The sequence below is a fragment of the Oncorhynchus keta genome, chromosome 1 (genome assembly GCF_023373465.1).
Source record: "Oncorhynchus keta strain PuntledgeMale-10-30-2019 chromosome 1, Oket_V2, whole genome shotgun sequence".
In the NCBI taxonomy this organism is placed as follows: domain Eukaryota; kingdom Metazoa; phylum Chordata; class Actinopteri; order Salmoniformes; family Salmonidae; genus Oncorhynchus; species Oncorhynchus keta.
Window position 1 is genome coordinate 9,019,136 of NC_068421.1, and position 18,803 is coordinate 9,037,938.

Below are 18,803 nucleotides of genomic sequence, written 5' to 3' on the forward strand. Positions count from 1 at the left end.
ATGCTAATGCTAGTGATTGTGTTCAGACAAGCAGGGGAAATATGCTTTCCATCACAATGCTTTCCATCACGGTGGAAAATGCTTTGCATAAATGCTAGTCCCGGATGTAGCGCATAGTGTTCAGACAAGCAGGGAAATATATTTCCATCACAATGCTAATGCTAGTTTTGTTCAGACAAGCAGGGGAAATATGCTTTCCATCACAATGCTAATTCCCGGATGTGGCGCATCGTGTTCAGACAAGAAGGGAAATATGCTTTCCATCACAATGCTAATGCTAGTCCCGGATGTAGCGCATGAACCGGTCTGTCATATGCTTTCCATCACAACTGCTAACTAGAAAATGACACTCCACTATAACAGAAAGCAGGGGATTTCCAATCTGTTTCCATCATCAATGGCTCAAAATGAATTCCGGTTATATTGATTACTAGACTATGAACAGCTTTACCCAATTGATTTGTGTAAGTAAGCATTTCACGGTAAGGTCTATCTATACCTGTTTGTTTGTTTCCAGAGCATGTGATAAATACAATTGCATTTGATCTGGGTGACCTGGTAAAGAGAGACAACCAGAGTAAACATCCACAGCTCAAACACACGACCTGACCTCAAACCTCACCAACAGCTTCAAAGGATAAGGGTCCCGGCCAAAGGTGCAAACCGTGGAAATACAGTAAGTGACATCATTGTATTTGGGAGACAGCCAAGGAATGGACACACAACAAGGTAAAGGGAGAGTCTGGCAAGTCCTGATACAGGGAGAGTCTGGCAGGTCAAGGTAAAGGGAGAGTCTGGCAGGTCAAGGTAAAGGGAGAGTCTGGCAGCAATTGATTTGTGTAAAGGTAGAGTCTGGCAATGTCCTGATACAGGGAGAGTCTCCAGGTCAATAAAGGGAGCAGTCTGGCAGGTCCTGGTAAAGGGAGAGTCTGGCAGGTCCTGGTAAAGGGAGAGTCTCCAGGTTATATTGAAGGGAGAGTCTGAACAGGTCAAGGTAAAGGGAGAGTCTGGCAGGTCAAGGTAAAGGGAGAGTCTGGCAGGTCAAGGTAAAGGTAGCAGTCTGGCAGATCCTGATAAAGGGAGACAGTCTGAAGTAAACAGGTCCAGGTAAAGGGAGAGTCTGGCAGGCCCTGGTAAAGGGAGAGTCTGGTAGGCCCTGGTAAAGGGAGAGTCTGGCAGGTCATGGTAAAGGGAGAGTCTGACAGGTCATGGTAAAGATAGGTCAAGGTAAAGGGAGAGTCTGGCAGGTCAAGGTAAAGGGAGAGTCTGGCAGGTCAAGGTAAAGGGAGAGTCTGGCAGGTCAAGGTAAAGGTAGAGTCTGGCATGTCCTGATACAGGGAGAGTCTGGAAGGTCAAGGTAAAGGGAGAGTCTGGCAGGTCAAGTTAAAGGGAGAGTCTGGCAGGTCAAGGTAAAGGCAGAGTCTGGCAGGTCAAGGTAAAGGGAGAGTCTGGCAGGTCCTGGGAAAGGGAGAGTCTGGCAGGTCCTGGTAAAGGGAGAGTCTGGCAGGCCCTGGTAAAGGGAGAGTATGGTAGGCCCTGGTAAAGGGAGAGTCTGGCAGGTCCTGGTAAAGGGAGAGTCTGGCAGGCCCTGGTAAAGGGAGAGTCTGGCAGATCCTGACAAAGGGAGAGTCTGGCAGGTCAAGGTAAAGGGAGAGTCTGGCAGGTCCTGGTAAAGGGAGAGTCTGGCAGGTCCTGGTAAAGGGAGAGTCTGGCAGGCCCTGGTAAAGGGAGAGTCTGGCAGGTCCTGGTAAAGGGAGAGTCTGGCAGGCCCTGGTAAAGGGAGAGTCTGGCAGATCATGACAAAGGGAGAGTCTGGCAGGCCCTGGTAAAGGGAGAGTCTGGCAGGTCAAGGTAAAGGGAGAGTCTGGCAGATTCTGATATAGCTCTGGTAATCTGATGACCAGGGAAAGACAGCGCTGACAGAGCCAGTTATTAAATACATGGCTTTGACAACTGGCAACATGTCCAGTGGGACTAATTCACCTCATTTGGCACTATTGCTCCTCTGTGGGTTCACTGTCTCATCACATGACTGGGCTGTGGTAAAGTCATGTTCACCAATGAAATATCCATATTCAGTGTTGGGATTAGTTACTTGAAAATTTAACTTGATACATTTAAGAAAAGTAACATGTTACTTTACAATACTACTTTGTGTAGAAAGTAATACATTATGTTATTAGTTACATTACTTTGCGTTTTTTTAAATGAAAAAAAAACTAAAGAACTCTCAATCACACCGTTTGTTTTGACTGACAACGGAGGCAGTAAGGCGATCCGCCCAGTACCAAATATAGGTTACTATAGTAACTTATAGGGGGGGTGTTTTCCTTTTCTTGTTAACACCTGCTGCGCTATCATATGGGATGCATAGCCTAGTGGTTAGAGCGTTGGACTAGTAAGCGAAAGGGTTCATGTTCAAATCCCTGAGCTCACGAGGTACACATCTATCATTCTCCCCCTGAACAAGGCAGTTAACCCACTGTTCCTAGGCTGTCATTGAAAATAAGAATTTGTTCTTAACTGACTTGCCTAGTTAATTAAAGGTAAAAAATCTCCACAGATTTATTTTCATTCAAAGTCTTTCACTCAAATGGCTAGTTCTGTTTATAGATCTCACGGACCTCACGTACAGACCTATGGAGATGTATAGTTGGGCCGGCAGCGTAGCCTAGTGGTTAGAGCGTTGGACTAGTAACCAGAAGGTTGCGAGTTCAAACCCCTGAGCTGACAAGGTCGTTCTGCCCCTGAACAGTAGGCCCTCATTGTAAGAACTTGTTCTTAACTGACTTGCCTGGTTAAATAAAGGTAAAATAAAAAAAATTAAAAAATAGTCATTTGGGAGAAAACCTGTTTCCATTCTCTCTTTTCAGAGAGAACTTGGTTTCTTTCACTCGCCACGAGACAGACAAGTCCCGTATGGTCTTTGCCATCACATAAGTGATCAATGACAATGGTTAGTTACATCCTCTGTACATTTCTGTGGACAGCAGCTATTGTTGACCTCCAAACAGTCTTTCTCCGGCTTCGCTCGAGAACTAAATGAGGAAACAAGTCATGATTAAATCATAGAAACACACAAGATATGATTCTGAAAAATGTAACACGCGTTGTTTGACCGTAATAATATGACCAAATATGACAAAGTACTCCGTTACTCATAAAAGTAATTTGAGTAATAGCTAGTTACTCCCAACACTCCCCATATTAAGTGTAGTTGTAACTACAAGTTATTTGACCACAGAAGAAGAGGGATTGAGGCTTGAGTAAGCAACAGACATGCTAGTCCAACAGCAACAATGTGTTTGTACGCCTGCATCCTCAACACTCACATTGACCTTGTAGTTATCCATTAGCATCGTTAGTTTCTGTTTTCTCAGGCCTCTCTGAATGGTCCGGGGAGACACTGGGGAGAGAAACAGATTGAATATTAGTCCAACTGTGTTAGGTCAGAGGTCAAACCAAGACATTCTGACTGCTAGACATAGAGGCAGTGAGATGGGGTATCGGTTTTCTGATTCTGAAAACCAGTCACTAAGTTGAGCTGCTTCAAGCTTGCTTGCCTGGCTTTCATTGATAAATATTGAAGTTTCCTCTCCAGGGTGATCTTGTTGCTAACCATAATTACTCATGATTCTTATCCCCCTATAAAAACCTACTCAGACAGCAGGCCAGAAACTGAATCTGAGTCTCCTTAGGCTGATGATAATTGGGCGAATCAGAGCATGATCCAATACATCTTTCACTTTCAGACTTTCTGAACATATGCATAAAACAGCAGTGATTAAGCAGAGAGGGAGAAGCAGCAGAATGGAGAGAGAAGAGAGAGAGAGAGAGAGACAAAAGAGAGAGAGAGAGAGAGAGAGAGCGAGAGAGAGAGAGAGAGAGAGAGAGAGAGAGAGAGAGAGAGAGAGAGAGACAAAGAGAGAGAGAGAGAGAGAGAGAGAGAGAGAGAGAGAGAGAGAGAGAGAGAGAGAGAGAGACAAAGAGAGAGAGATAGAGAGAGAGAGAGAGACAAAGAGAGAGAGACAGAGAGAGAGAGAGAGAGAGAGAGAGAGAGAGAGAGAGAGAGAGAGAGAGAGACAAAGAGAGAGAAGAGAGTGAGAGAGAGAGAAGAGAGAGAGACAAAGAGAGAGAGAAGAAAGAGAGACAAAGTGAGAGAAGAGAGAGAGAGAGACAAAGAGAGAGAGACAAAGAGAGAGAAGAGAGAGAGACAAAGAGAGAGAAGAGAGAGAGAGAGACAAAGAGAGAGAGAAGAGAGAGAGAGACACAGTATCACATATGTGAGAAGCTTCTGTAGATGTCTATGTGTTTGCAGATATTTATGAATAGATACAAGGTTAGCTGACCAGCTTCACTACCACTCGTCACTGACCAGCTTCACTACCACTCGTCACTGACCAGCTTCACTACCACTCGTCACTGACCAGCTTCACTACCACTCATCACTGACCAGCTTCACTACCACTCGTCACTGACCAGCTTCACTACCACTCGTCACTGACCTTCACTACTGCTCGTCAGCATATTCCCACACAGCAGTGCTGTCTGTGCGTGTGTGTGTGTGTGCGCTTGTGTGTGCGCTTGTGTGTGCGCTCGTGTGATCTGTATGTACTATATGTGTGTGTGGGACGGTAGCATCCCACCTGCCCAACATCCTGTGAAATTGCAGATATTCAAACTACAGAATGATAAATATTTAACTTTCATAAAATCAAAGTGTAATACATCAAAATAAAGCTTAACTTCTTGTTAATCCAGCCGCTGTGTCAGATTTCAAAAAGGCTTTACGGCGAAAGCACACCATGCGATTATCTGAGGACAGCGCCCCGCATGAAAAACATATTTCAACCAGGCATGTGCGCCACAAAAGTAAGACATAGCGATATAATAAATGCCTTACCTTTGAATGTCTTCTTCTGTTGGCACTCCAAAAGGTCCCAGATACATCACAAATGGTCCTTTTGTTTGATAATGTCCTTCTTTATATCCATAAAAACTCAGTTTAGCTGGCGTGCTTCAGTCAATAATCCACCCATCTTCCTTCCATCAAAATGCATACAAAGTTAATCCCAAAGGTTACTAATAAACTTTTCCAAACAAGTCAAACAACATTTATAATCAAACCTTAGGTACCCTAATACTTAGGTACCTTAGGGATCTTCATATGTAAAAAAAAAAGAAAAAAAGATGACATTTAAGACGGATCATCGTTATTGTCTTTATCGTAGAAGGATGGCTTGGGGGTAGAAGCTGTTTAGAAGCCTCTTCCACGCGCTTGGAAACACTACAGCCAAAATGGGAGCCATCTAGAAAAACAACAATTTCTGGCTAATTTTTCCAAAAACCAGCATGAAACTCTTTCTAAAGACTGTTGACATCGGGTGGAAGCCCTAGGAACTGCAATCTGGGAGGACAGCCATTGAAAACAGTGGTAGGCTGAATTTTATTTTTTGGAGGGATGGTTTGTCCTCTGGGTTTTGCCTGCTATATCAGTTCTGTTATACTCACAGACATCATTCTAACCGTTTTAGAAACTTTAGAGTGTTTTCTATCCAAATCTACCAATTATGTGCATATCCTAGCTTCCGGGCAGTTTACTTTGGGCACGCTTTTCATCCGGATGTGAAAAATCTTCCCCCTACCCAAGAGAGGTTAAACACTCCAACCCAGAACCACATCCATATTCTTCACCTGCGGGATCATCTGAGACTGTCCACCTGGACAGCTGATGAAACTGTGGGTTTGCACAACCAAAGAATTCTGCACGAACTGTCAGCCGAAGCTCATCTGTGTACTCGTCTTTCTTACCAGGGTCTTGACCTGACTGCAGTTCGGCGTCGTAACTGGTATCAGTGTTCACCTTCTATGGCTTCCATGCTCACCTTCTATGGCCACTGGCACTCTGGCACTCTGGAAAAGATCGATTTTCACAGACGAATCCGGGTATTAACTGTATCGGGCCGATGGCAGACAGTGTGTGGACAAGACGTTTGCTGTGGTCAATGTTGTGAACAGAGTGACCCATGTTTCAGCATGATAATGCACGCTCCCACGTCTCAAGGATTTGTACACAATTCCTGGAAGCCAAAAATGTCCTAGTTCTTTAATTGCCTGCATACTCACCAGACATGTTACCCATTGAGCATGTTTAGGATGCTCTGGATCGACGTGTTTGACAGTGTGTTCCAGTTCCCGACAATATCCAGCAACTTCGCACAGCCATTGAAGAGGAGTGGGACAACATTCCACAGGCCACAATCAACAGCCTGATCAACTCTACGTGAAGGAGATGTGTCTAAGGCAAATGGTGGTCACACCAGATACTGACTGGTTTTCTGTTCCACAAACCTACTTCTTCTTTAAAGGTATATCTGCCCAATAGATGCATATGCGTATTCCCAGTCAGTATCTCAGGATACAGTAGATGGTATTGACTGCAGTATTTACATATGAGATGAGTATGTAAACAAAGTGGTATAGTTAAAGTGGCTAGCGATACATGTATTACATAAAGATGCAGTAGATAATATAGTGTACAGTATATACATATACATATGAGATTAATAATGTAGGGTATGTAAACATTATATTAGGTAGCATTGTTTAAGGTGGCTAATGATATATTTTACATCATTTCCCATCAATTCCCATTATTAAAGTGGCTGGAGTTGAGTCAGTGTGTTGGCAGAAGCCACTCAATGTTAGTGGTGGCTGTTTAACAGTCTGATGGCCTTGAGATAGAAGCTGTTTTTCAGTCTCTCGGTCCCAGCTTTGATGCACCTGTACTGACCTCGCCTTCTGGATGATAGCGGGGTGAACATGCAGTGGCTCGGTGGTTGTTGTCCTTGATGATCTTTATGGCCTTCCTGTGACATCGGGTGGTGTAGGTGTCCTGGAGGGCAGGTAGTTTGCCCCCGGTGATGCGTTGTGCAGACCTCACTACCCTCTGGAGAGCCTTACGGTTGTGGGCAGAGCAGTTGCCGTACCAGGCGGTGATACAGCCCGACAGGATGCTCTCGATTGTGCATCTGTAGAAGTTTGTGAGTGCTTTTGGTGACAAGCCGAATTTCTTCAGCCTCCTGAGGTTGACGAGGCACTGCTGCGCCTTCTTCACGATGCTGTCTGTGTGGGTGGACCAATTCAGTTTGTCTGTGATGTGTACGGCGAGGAACTTAAAACTTACTACCCTCTCCACTACTGTTCCATCGATGTGGATAGGGGGGTGTTCCCTCTGCTGTTTCCTGAAGTCCACAATCATCTCCTTAGTTTTGTTGACGTTGAGTGTGAGGTTATTTTCCTGACACCACACTCCGAGGGCCCTCACCTCCTTCCTGTAGGCCGTCTCGTCGTTGTTGGTAATCAAGCCTACCACTGTTGTGTCGTCCGCAAACTTGATGATTGAGTTGGAGGCGTGCGTGGCCACGCAGTCGTGGGTGAACAGGGAGTACAGGAGAGGGCTCAGAACGCACCCTTGTGGTGCCCAAGTGTTGAGGATCAGCGGGGTGGAAATGTTGTTGCCTACCCTCACCACCTGGGGGCGGCCCGTCAGGAAGTCCAGTACCAAGTTGCTCAGGGCGGGGTCGAGACCCAGGGTCTCGAGCTTGATGACGAGCTTGGAGGGCACTATGGTGTTAAATGCCGTTGCATAGTAACGATTAAAACATTCCCAAACCAGAAACCGTAGATTGATGGCAGCATTCGCGTGGAACTGAAAGCCCGAACCACTGCTTTTAATCAGGGCAAGGTGACCGGAAAGATGACCGAATACAAACAGTGTAACTATTCCCTCCGCAAGGCAATCAAACAAGCTAAGCGTCAGTATAGAGACAAAATAGAATCTCAATTCAACGGCTCAGACACAAGAGTTATGTGGCAGGGTCTACAGTCAATCACGGATTACAAAAAGAAAACCAGCCCAGTCACGGACCAGGATGTCTTGCTCCCAGGCAGACTAAATATATTTTTTGCCCGCTTTGAAGACAATACAGTGCCACTGACACGGCCCGCAACTAAAACATACGGACTCTCCTTCACTGCAGCCGACGTGAGGAAAACATTTAAACTTGTCAACCCTTGCAAGGCTGCAGGCCCAGACGGCATCCCCAGCCACGCCCTCAGAGCATGCGCAGACCAGCTGGCTGGTGTGTTTACGGACATATTCAATCAATCCCTATCCCAGTCTGTTGTTCCCACATGATTCAAGAGGGTCACCATTGTTCCTGTTCCCAAGAAAGCTAAGGTAACTGAGCTAAACGACTACCGCCCCGTAGCACTCACTTCCGTCATCATGAAGTGCTTTGAGAGACTAGTCAAGGACCATATCACCTCCACCCTACCTGACACCCTAGACCCACTCCAATTTGCTTACCACCCAAATAGGTCCACAGACGATGCAATCTCAACCACACTGCACACTGCACTAACCCATCTGGACAAGAGGAATACCTATGTGAGAATGCTGTTCATCGACTACAGCTCCGCATTTAACACCATAGTGCCCTCCAAGCTCGTCATCAAGGCTTGCCATGCAGTAGCAGAGAGAACGGTATACGACTTGGGTGGCTGGAGTCTTCGACCATTTTTAGGGCCTTCCTCTGATATTCCCTGGTATAGAGGTCCTAGATGGCAGGAAGCTTGGTCCCGGCGATGTACTGGGCCATACGCACTACCCTCTGCAGTGCCTTGCTGTCGGATGCCGAATAGTTGCCATACCAAGCAGTGATGCAACCAGTCAGGATGCTCTCGATGATGCAGCTGTAAAATATTTTGAATATCTGAAGACTCATGCCAAATCTTTTCAGTCTCCTAAGGGGGAGTAGGTTTTGTTGTGCCCTGTTGCCTATCCTCACCACCTGGGGGCGGCCCGTCAGGAAATCCAGGATCCAGTTGCAAAGGAGGTGTTTAGTCCCAGGGTCCTTAGCTTAGTGATGAGCTTTGAGGACACTATGGTGTTGAACGCTGAGCTGTAGTCAATGAATAGCATTCTCACATAAGTGTTCCTTTTGTCCAGGTGGGAAAGGCCAGTGTGGAGTGCAATAGAGATTGCATCATCTGTGGATCTGTTGGGGCTGTATGCAAATTGGAGTGGATCTATGGTTTCTGGGATAATGGTGTTAATGTGAGCCATGACCAGCCTTTCAAAGCATTTCATGGGTACAGACATTAGTGCTATGGGTCGGTAGTTTTAGGCAGGCTACCTTCGTGTTCTTGGGTACAGGGACTATGGTGGTCTGCTTGAAGCATGTTGGTATTACAGACTCAGACAGGGAAAGGTTGAACATATCAGTGAAGACACTTGCAAGTTGGTGAGCGCATGTTCAGAGTACACGTCCTGGTAATCCATCTGGCCCAGCGGCCTTGTGAATGTTGACCTGTTTAAAGGTCTTACTCACATTGGCTGCGGTGAGCGTGATCACACAGTTGTCCGGAACAGCTGATGCTCTCATGCATGTTTCAGTGTTTCTTGCCTCGAAGCGAGCATAGAAGTTATTTAGCTCCTCTGGTAGGCTCGTGTCACTGGGCAGCTCTCGGCTGTGCTTCCCTATGTAGTCTGTAGTAGGTTGCAAGCCCTGCCACATCTGATGAGCGTCGGAGTCGGTGTAGTATGATTCGATCGTAATCCTGCATTGATGCTTTGCCTGTTTGATGGTTCGTCATCATAGCATGATTTCTTATAAGTTTCCATGTTAGAGTACCGCTCCTTGAATCAGCAGCTCTACCATTTAGCTCAGTCTGAATGTTGCCTGTAATCCATGACTTCTGGTTGGGGTATGTACGTGGGGACGACGTCCTGAATGCACTGATCGATGAAGCCAGTGACTGATGTGGTGTACTCCTCAATGCCATCTGAAGAATCCCGGAACATATTCCAGTCTGTGATAGCAAAGCAGTCCTGTAGTTTAGCATCTGCTTCACCTGAACACTTTTTTATAGACCGAGTCACTGGTGCTTCCTGCTTTAATTTTAGCTTTTAAGCAGGAATCAGGGGGATAGAATTATGGTCAGATTTGCCAAATGGAGGGAAAGGGAGAGCTTTGTATGCGTCTCTGTGAGTGGAGTAAAGGTGGTTTAGAATTTCTATCCCTCTGGTTGCACATTTAACATGCTGATAGAAACGAGGTAAAAATGATTTAAGTTTCCTTGCATTAAAGTCTGGGTGAGCATTTTCCTGTTTGCTTATGGCCTGATAGAGCTCAGTGAGTGCGGTTTTAGTCCCAGCCTCGGTCTGTGGTGGTATGTAGACAGCTACGAAAAATACAGATGAAAACTCTCTAGGTAGATAGTGTGGTCTACATCTTATCATGAGATACTCTACCTCAGGCGAGCAAAACCCTGAGACTTGCTTAGATATTGTGCACCAGCTATTGTTTAAAAATATGCATAGGCCCCGCCCCATGTCTTACCAGAGGCTGCTGTTCTATCCTGCCGATAGAGTGTATAACCCGTCAGCTGTATGTTATTCATGTCGTCGTTCAGCCACGACTCAGTGAAACATAAGATATTATGGTCCTTCTGTAGCTCAGTTGGTAGAGCATGGCGCTTGTAACGCCAGGGTAGTGGGTTCGATTCCCGGTACCACCCATACGTAGAATGTATGCACACATGACTGTAAGTCGCTTTGGATAAAAGCGTCTGCTAAATGGCATATATATATATTACAGTTTTTAATGTCCCATTGGTAGGTTATACGTGCTTTCAGTTCCTCCCATTTATTTTCCAGCAATTGAACGTTAGCTAGCAGAACGGATGGCAAGGGCAGATTAGCCAGTCGTCGCCTGATCCTCACAAGGCACCCTGATCCTCACAATGCATCCTGATCCTCACAAGGCACCCTGATCCTCACAAGGCACCCTGATCCTCACAAGGCATCCTGATCCTCACAAGGCATCCTGATCTATTTCCGCAAAACCTAGGTTTCCTTTTCCAGCGAATGACGGGGATCTGGGCCTGGTCCGTTGTCCGTAATCCTTTGCGTCCGACTCATTGAAGAAGAACTCCTCGTCCAATTTGAGGTGAGTAATCCCAGTTCTGATGTCCAGAAGATCTTTTCAGTCATAAGAGATGGTAGCAGCAAAAATACATACAAAACAAGTTACGAACAAAAGCAAGAAAACAAATAAAATTGCATGGTTGGATAAGAGCCGGCGCCATCTTTCTCTCTCTTCATCTCAGCTTCATTTCTTTGATCACATGGCTCAGTGTGGCTCAATCTCTCTGTTTGAAGATCTGTTTCCTACCTCTCTTTAGGGAGATAACCTGTTTCCTACCTCTCTTTAGGGAGATAACCTGTTTCCTACCTCTCTTTAGGGAGAGAACCTGTTTCCTTTCTCTCTTTTGGAAGATAACCTGTTTATTATCTCTCTTTTTTGGGAGAGAACCTGGTCCCTTTCTCTCTTTTGGAAGATAACCTGTTTCCTACCTCTCTTTAGGGAGAGAACCTGTTTCCTTTCTCTCTTTTGGGAGAGAACCTGATTCCTTTCTCTCTTTTGGAAGAACCTGTTTCCTACCTCTCTTTTGGGAGAGAACCTGATTCCCTTCTCTCTTTTGGAAGATAACCTGTTTCCTATCTCTCTTTTTTGGGAGAGAACCTGGTCCCTTTTTCTCTTTTAGGAGATAACCTGTTTCGTACCTCTCTTTAGGGAGAGAACCTGATTAATTTCTCTCTTTTGGGAGGTAATCTGTTTACTTTCTCTCTTTTTTGGGAGGTAACCTGTTTCCTTTCTCTCTTTTTTGGGAGAGAACCTGATTCATTTCTCTCTTTTGGGAGGTAATCTGTTTTCTTTTTGGCCTTTATTACTACAAATGCATTTCCTAAAAGATGTTTCTTCAGGTCCCCATTACCAAAATATTCCAGTGTGAAAACAATAGGAGGAGACGAATAAAGAGCCCGATATCTACAGGGATCAATCATACACATTCATTCTCAGTTGATGAGAATATCAGACTGAATTTCGGTGGACATTGAGAAATATCTTTTTTTTAAAGGAATTTCTCAACATTTTTTGAGCCATCCCTCTAATTGACAGCCATTGGCTCACCACATCATTTATGACAGCAAATCCTGTGAGCCAGTTCATCGAAACTGAATACCCAGTGAGTCTGTCTCATACTCGCAGGCCACACCATCTTGCCAAGTCCACATGTGAATACGCACATCAAGCTACTCTTCATTCTGTGTGTGTGTGTGTTTGTGTCTGTCTGTCTGTTGGCCAGGCTGGGCGGTGGAGGGGCAGGGCAGGACGGCTGTTAAAAGTCGCATGTGGCTGGTAGTCTTTGAGGAATCTGTAAGCACACACAGTGTTGGCCCGACTGACCCTTCAGAGAGCAGAGTGCTGGCTGGCTGAAGCCTGTTTGGGAGGCCCATGAATAGGGCTGGGTGAGGCCTGGCTGGGAGGCCCATGAATAGGGCTGGGTGAGGCCTGGCTGGGAGGCCCATGAATAGGGCTGGGTGAGGCCTGGCTGGGAGGCCCATGAATAGGGCTGGGTGAGGCCTGGCTGGGAGGCCCATGAATAGGGCTGGGTGAAGCCTGGCTGGGAGGCCCATGAATAGGGCTGGGTGAAGCCTGGCTGGAAGGCCCATGAATAGGGCTGGGTGAGGCCTGGCTGGGAGGCCCATGAATAGGGCTGGGTGAGGCCTGGCTGGGAGGCCCATGAATAGGGCTGGGGGCCTAGGAATAGGGCTGGGTGAGGCCTGGCTGGGAGGCCCAGGAATAGGGCTGGGTGAGGCCTGGCTGGGAGGCCCATGAATAGGGCTGGGTGAAGCCTGGCTGGGAGGCCCATGAATAGGGCTGGGGGCCTAGGAATAGGGCTGGGTGAGGCCTGGCTGGGAGGCCCATGAATAGGGCTGGGTGAAGCCTGGCTGGGAGGCCCATGAATAGGGCTGGGTGAGGCCTGGCTGGGAGGCCCATGAATAGGGCTGGGTGAAGCCTGGCTGGGAGGCCCATGAATAGGGCTGGGTGAGGCCTGGCTGGGAGGCCCATGAATAGGGCTGGGTGAAGCCTGGCTGGAAGGCCCATGAATAGGGCTGGGTGAAGCCTGGCTGGGAGGCCCATGAATAGGGCTGGGTGAGGCCTGGCTGGGAGGCCTAGGAATAGGGCTGGGTGAGGCCTGGCTGGGAGGCCTAGGAATAGGGCTGGGTGAGGCCTGGCTGGGAGGCCTAGGAATAGGGCTGGGTGAAACGTGGCTGAGAGGCCCAGGAATAGGGCTGGGTGAAACGTGGCTGAGAGGCCCAGGAATAGGGCTGGGGCACAATGGGAATATTGTGGTTTAGGAAAATATCAACCTACAGGAGACTGCACCTCTCTTTAGTCCTCAACATTATTTTCTTGTGCGTGGATATTTTTTCTTCCTATATATAAGCACTTTTTATGTCCTGTTTTCCCTTGTAAACTTTTAAATGGTGGTCCAGTGTGAATATGTACACACAAACATACTTATTAGTAGCTGTAATTTAGCTATTATTTTGCCAGTGATTCATGGTTGAATGTTATTGCAGTCGATGTGTATTTTCTTAGTACAACCTTAATGTAATCCAACTGTTCAGATTCTGAAACTAAAACACCGCATAAGATCGCAGGGCAAATAAATAGAGAGAGAAAATAGTTCTTACTGGTATGAATCTGTGTCACAGGATTTCACTGTCATTACCCAGCTGGTTTTCATTGTGTCATTACCCAGCTGGTTTTCATTGTGTCATTACCCAGCTGGTTTTCATTGTGTCATTACCCAGCTGGTTTTCATTGTGTCATTACCCAGCTGGTTTTCATTGTGTCATTACCCAGCTGGTTTCATTGTGTCATTACCCAGCTGGTTTTCATTGTGTCATTACCCAGCTGGTTTTCATTGTGTCATTACCCAGCTGTTTTTTATTGTGTCAATACCCAGCTGGTTTTCATTGTGTCATTACCCAGCTGGTTTTCATTGTGTCAATACCCAGCTGGTTTTCATTGTTTCAATACCCAGCTGGTTTTCATTGTGTCATTACCCAGCTGCTTTTCATTGTGTCATTACCCAGCTGGTTTTCATTGTGTCATTACCCAGCTGGTTTTCATTGTGTCATTACCCAGCTGGTTTTCATTGTGTCATTACCCAGCTGGTTTTCATTGTGTCATTACCCAGCTGGTTTTCATTGTGTCATTACCCAGCTGGTTTTCATTGTGTCATTACCCAGCTGGTTTTCATTGTGTCATTACCCAGCTGGTTTTCATTGTGTCATTACCCAGCTGGTTTCATTGTGTCATTACCCAGCTGGTTTCATTGTGTCATTACCCAGCTGGTTTTCATTGTGTCATTACCCAGCTGGTTTTCATTGTGTCATTACCCAGCTGGTTTCATTGTGTCATTACCCAGCTGGTTTTCATTGTGTCATTACTCAGCTGGTTTTCATTGTGTCATTACCCAGCTGGTTTTCATTGTGTCATTACCCAGCTGGTTTCATTGTGTCATTACCCAGCTGGTTTCATTGTGTCATTACCCAGCTGGTTTTCATTGTGTCATTACCCAGCTGGTTTTCATTGTGTCATTACCCAGCTGGTTTCATTGTGTCATTACCCAGCTGGTTTCATTGTGTCATTACCCAGCTGGTTTTCATTGTGTCATTACCCAGCTGGTTTTCATTGTGTCATTACCCAGCTGGTTTCATTGTGTCATTACCCAGCTGGTTTTCATTGTGTCATTACCCAGCTGGTTTTCATTGTGTCATTACCCAGCTGGTTTTTATTGTGTCAATACCCAGCTGGTTTTCATTGTGTCATTACCCAGCTGGTTTTCATTGTGTCAATACCCAGCTGGTTTTCATTGTTTCAATACCCAGCTGGTTTTCATTGTGTCATTACCCAGCTGCTTTTCATTGTGTCATTACCCAGCTGGTTTTTATTGTGTCAATACCCAGCTGGTTTTCATTGTGTCATTACCCAGCTGGTTTTCATTGTGTCATTACCCAGCTGGTTTTCATTGTGTCATTACCCAGCTGGTTTTCATTGTGTCATTACCCAGCTGGTTTTCATTGTGTCAATACCCAGCTGGTTTTCATTGTGTCAATGCCCAGCTGGTTTTCATTTTGTCATTACCCAGCTGGTTTTCATTGTGTCATTACCCAGCTGGTTTTCATTTTGTCATTACCCAGCTGCTTTTCATTTTGTCATTACCCAGCTGGTTTTCATTTTGTCATTACCTAGCTGGTTTTCATTGTGTCATTACCCAGCTGGTTTTCATTGTGTCGATACCCAGCTGGTTTTTATTGTGTCAATACCCAGCTGGTTTTCATTGTGTCATTACCCTGCTGGTTTTCATTGTGTCATTACCCAGCTGGTTTTCAGGCTAAAGCTAGCCCACACGAACATAAGATGAAGATAAGGTGCAACTGGAAAACGGATATGGATTTGACTGCCCTAAAAACACCACCATCAAGCAGCTTAGGGAAGAGATCCTCTGGCTGTTAGCTCGGCTGAGAGAAAAGGATAACCTGCTTTCTAAATTCATCAACCTTGATATAATCCAGGAAAACGCAATCTCACTTTGAAATGCCTCCTATAGCAAAGCTGTCGATGAGTTGGGTAGTGTTGTTCTGTCCCAATCCAACGGACAGATGTCAAGGTCAACTCCGTTGTCAAGGTCAACTCCGTTGTCAAGGTCAACTCCGCGGCCCCATGGGAGACTGGACACTCGCAAGGTTTAGGAGTTTGGAGAGGCAGACTGGCCGCCCTTCATCTATCTGAGAAGATCCGATCCAGCTATCAAAGAGCTTTGCTCCACTTGAGATGGACCTACTAGCCCCGGGAGATCCTGGGCGTGTCCCAACAGCCGGAGGCCACCAAGTGACACGCTCCCCCAACGGCCACCTCAGTTCAGCAGGTCACTTCCCCATCGGATTCCATCACGGTCACCGATATTGTGTGTAGCTTGATGCTGAGAGATGTCGGCCTGCCTACGGTCCGTGGACCGACCAAGGTCCACTGTCACTCAGGAGCCCGTGTCCATGACATCAACTCCCTTCTGCCCACGGTTCTAACCAACTACTCCAATATCAACACCATCGTCACTCACATAGGTTTTAATGACCTTCGTTTTAGGTGATCTGAGGAACTGAGGGAGCACTAATAATTATTTTTGAAAACTTGTTCAGGCTAGGGTCTATATTTCTCCATTTCTGCCTGACTGATGTGCAAAATAAACTGCCTGTTGCTCAGGCCCAGATGCCAGGATATGCATATAATTGGTACTATTGGAAAGAAAACACTCTGAAGTTTGTAGAAATGTTAAAGTAATATAGAAGACTATAACACAGTAGATATGGTATGAGAAAATCCCAAGAAAAATTTAATCAGAATAATTTTTATGAGAACCCATGCTCTTCCATTAGAACGTTTAAGGGGAAAAAAATGTAATCTAGCTACCAGTATGCAATTCCTATGGCCTCCACTGGATGTCAGTAGTCTTTGTTCAAGGTTTCAGGCTTGTTTCTCCCCAAACGAGGAAGAATTATGAGATTTAGTGCTGGGATACAGACTTGGAAATCAGTCTGTGTGCGCCCAATGAAGAGGACGCGCACCTTCTAATATCGTTTTCCTATTGAACATACTTCTTTCCGTATTAAATATTACAGTTTAATTACATTTTAGGGAACCTGAGGATTGCATAGAAATGTATTTTGACTTGTTTTAACATAGTTTAGCGGTAGCTTTTTGGATTTCTTTCCCTGCATGTTGAACGAGTGGATTACTCAAATCGATGGCGCCAACTAAACAGACTTTTTTGGATATAAAGAAGGATTTTATCTAACAAAACAACACCACATGTTATAGCTGGGACCTTTTAGATGACAAATCAGAGGAAGATTTTCAAAAAGTAAGTGAATATTTAATCGCTATTTGTGAATTTATGAAATCTGTGCTGGTGGAAAAATATTTTCATGTGGGGCACCGTCCTCAAACAATCACATGGCTTTCACTGTAATAACTACTGACAGACAGGGTCTGGTAGTGCCCCAATCCCAGCAACATCAAACTGTTTTAGAGACTGACAGACAGGGTCTGGTAGTGCCCCAATCCCAGCAACATCAAACTGTTTTAGAGACTAACAGACAGGGTCTGGTAGTGCCCCAATCCCAGCAACATCAAACTGTTTTAGAGACTGACAGACAGGGTCTGGTATTGTCCCAGCAACATCAAACTGTTTTAGAGACTGACAGACAGGGTCCAGTGCCCCAATCCCAGCAACATCAAACTGTTTTAGAGACTGACAGACAGGGTCTGGTAGTGCCCCAATCCCAGCAACATCAAACTGTTTTAGAGACTGACAGACAGGGTCTGGTCAAACTGTTTTAGAGACCCAGGGTCAATCCCAGCAACATCAAACTGTTTTAGAGACTGACAGACAGGGTCTGGTAGTGCCCCAATCCCAGCAACATCAAACTGTTTTAGAGACTCAAACTATTTTCCCAGCAACATCAAACTGTTTTAGAGAGTGCCCCAATCCCAGCAACATCAAACAGACAGGGTCTGGTAGTGCTCCAATCCCAGCAACATCAAACTGTTTTAGAGACTGACAGACAGGGTCTGGTAGTGCCCCAATCCCAGCAACATCAAACTGTTTTAGAGACTGACAGACAGGGTCTGGTAGTGCTCCAGTCCCAGCAACATCAAACTGTTTTAGATCAAACTGACAGACAGGGTCTGGTAGTGCCCCAATCCCAGCAACATCAAACTGTTTTAGAGACTGACAGACAGGGTCTGGTCCCAGCAACATCAAACTGTTTTAGAGACTGACAGACAGGGTCTGGTAGTGCAATCCCAGCAAACATCAAACTGTTTTAGAGACTGACAGACAGGGTCTGGTAGTGCCCAGTCCCAGCAACATCAAACTGTTTTAGAGACTGACAGACAGGGTCTGGTAGTGCAATCCCAGCAACCACTGTTTTCCCAGCAACATCAAACTGTTTTAGAGACTGACAGACAGGGTCTGGTAGTGCCCCAATCCCAACAACATCAAACTGTTTTAGAGACTGACAGACAGGGTCTGGTAGTGCCCCAATCCCAGCAACATCAAACTGTTTTAGAGACTGACAGACAGGGTCTGCCCAATCCCAGCAACATCAAACTGTTTTAGAGACTGACAGACAGGGTCAGTCCCAGCAACATCAAACTGTTTTAGAGACTGACAGACAGGGTCTGGTAGTGCCCCAATCCCAGCAACATCAAACTGTTTTAGAGACTGACAGACAAACTGTTTTAGAGACTGACAGACAGGGTCTGGTAGTGCTCCAGTCCCAGCAACATCAAACTGTTTTAGAGACTGACAGACAGGGTCTTAGTGCCCCAATCCCAGCAACATCAAACTGTTTTAGAGACTGACAGACAGGGTCTGGTAGTGCTCCCAGTCTGTTTTAGAGACTGACAGACAACATCAAACTGTTCCCAGCAACATCAAACTGACAGACAGGGTCTGGTAGTGCCCCAATCCCAGCAACATCAAACTGTTTTAGAGACTGACAGACAGGGTCTGGTAGTGCCCCAATCCCAGCAACATCAAACTGTTTTAGAGACTGACAGACAGGGTCTGGTAGTGCCCCAATCCCAGCAACATCAAACTGTTTTAGAGACTGACAGACAGGGTCTGGTAGTGCCCCAATCCCAGCAACATCAAACTGTTTTAGAGACTGACAGACAGGGTCTGGTAGTGCCCCAATCCCAGCAACATCAAACTGTTTTAGAGACTGACAGACAGGGTCTGGTAGTGCTCCAGTCCCAGCAACATCAAACTGTTTTAGAGACTGACAGACAGGGTCTGGTAGTGCCCCAATC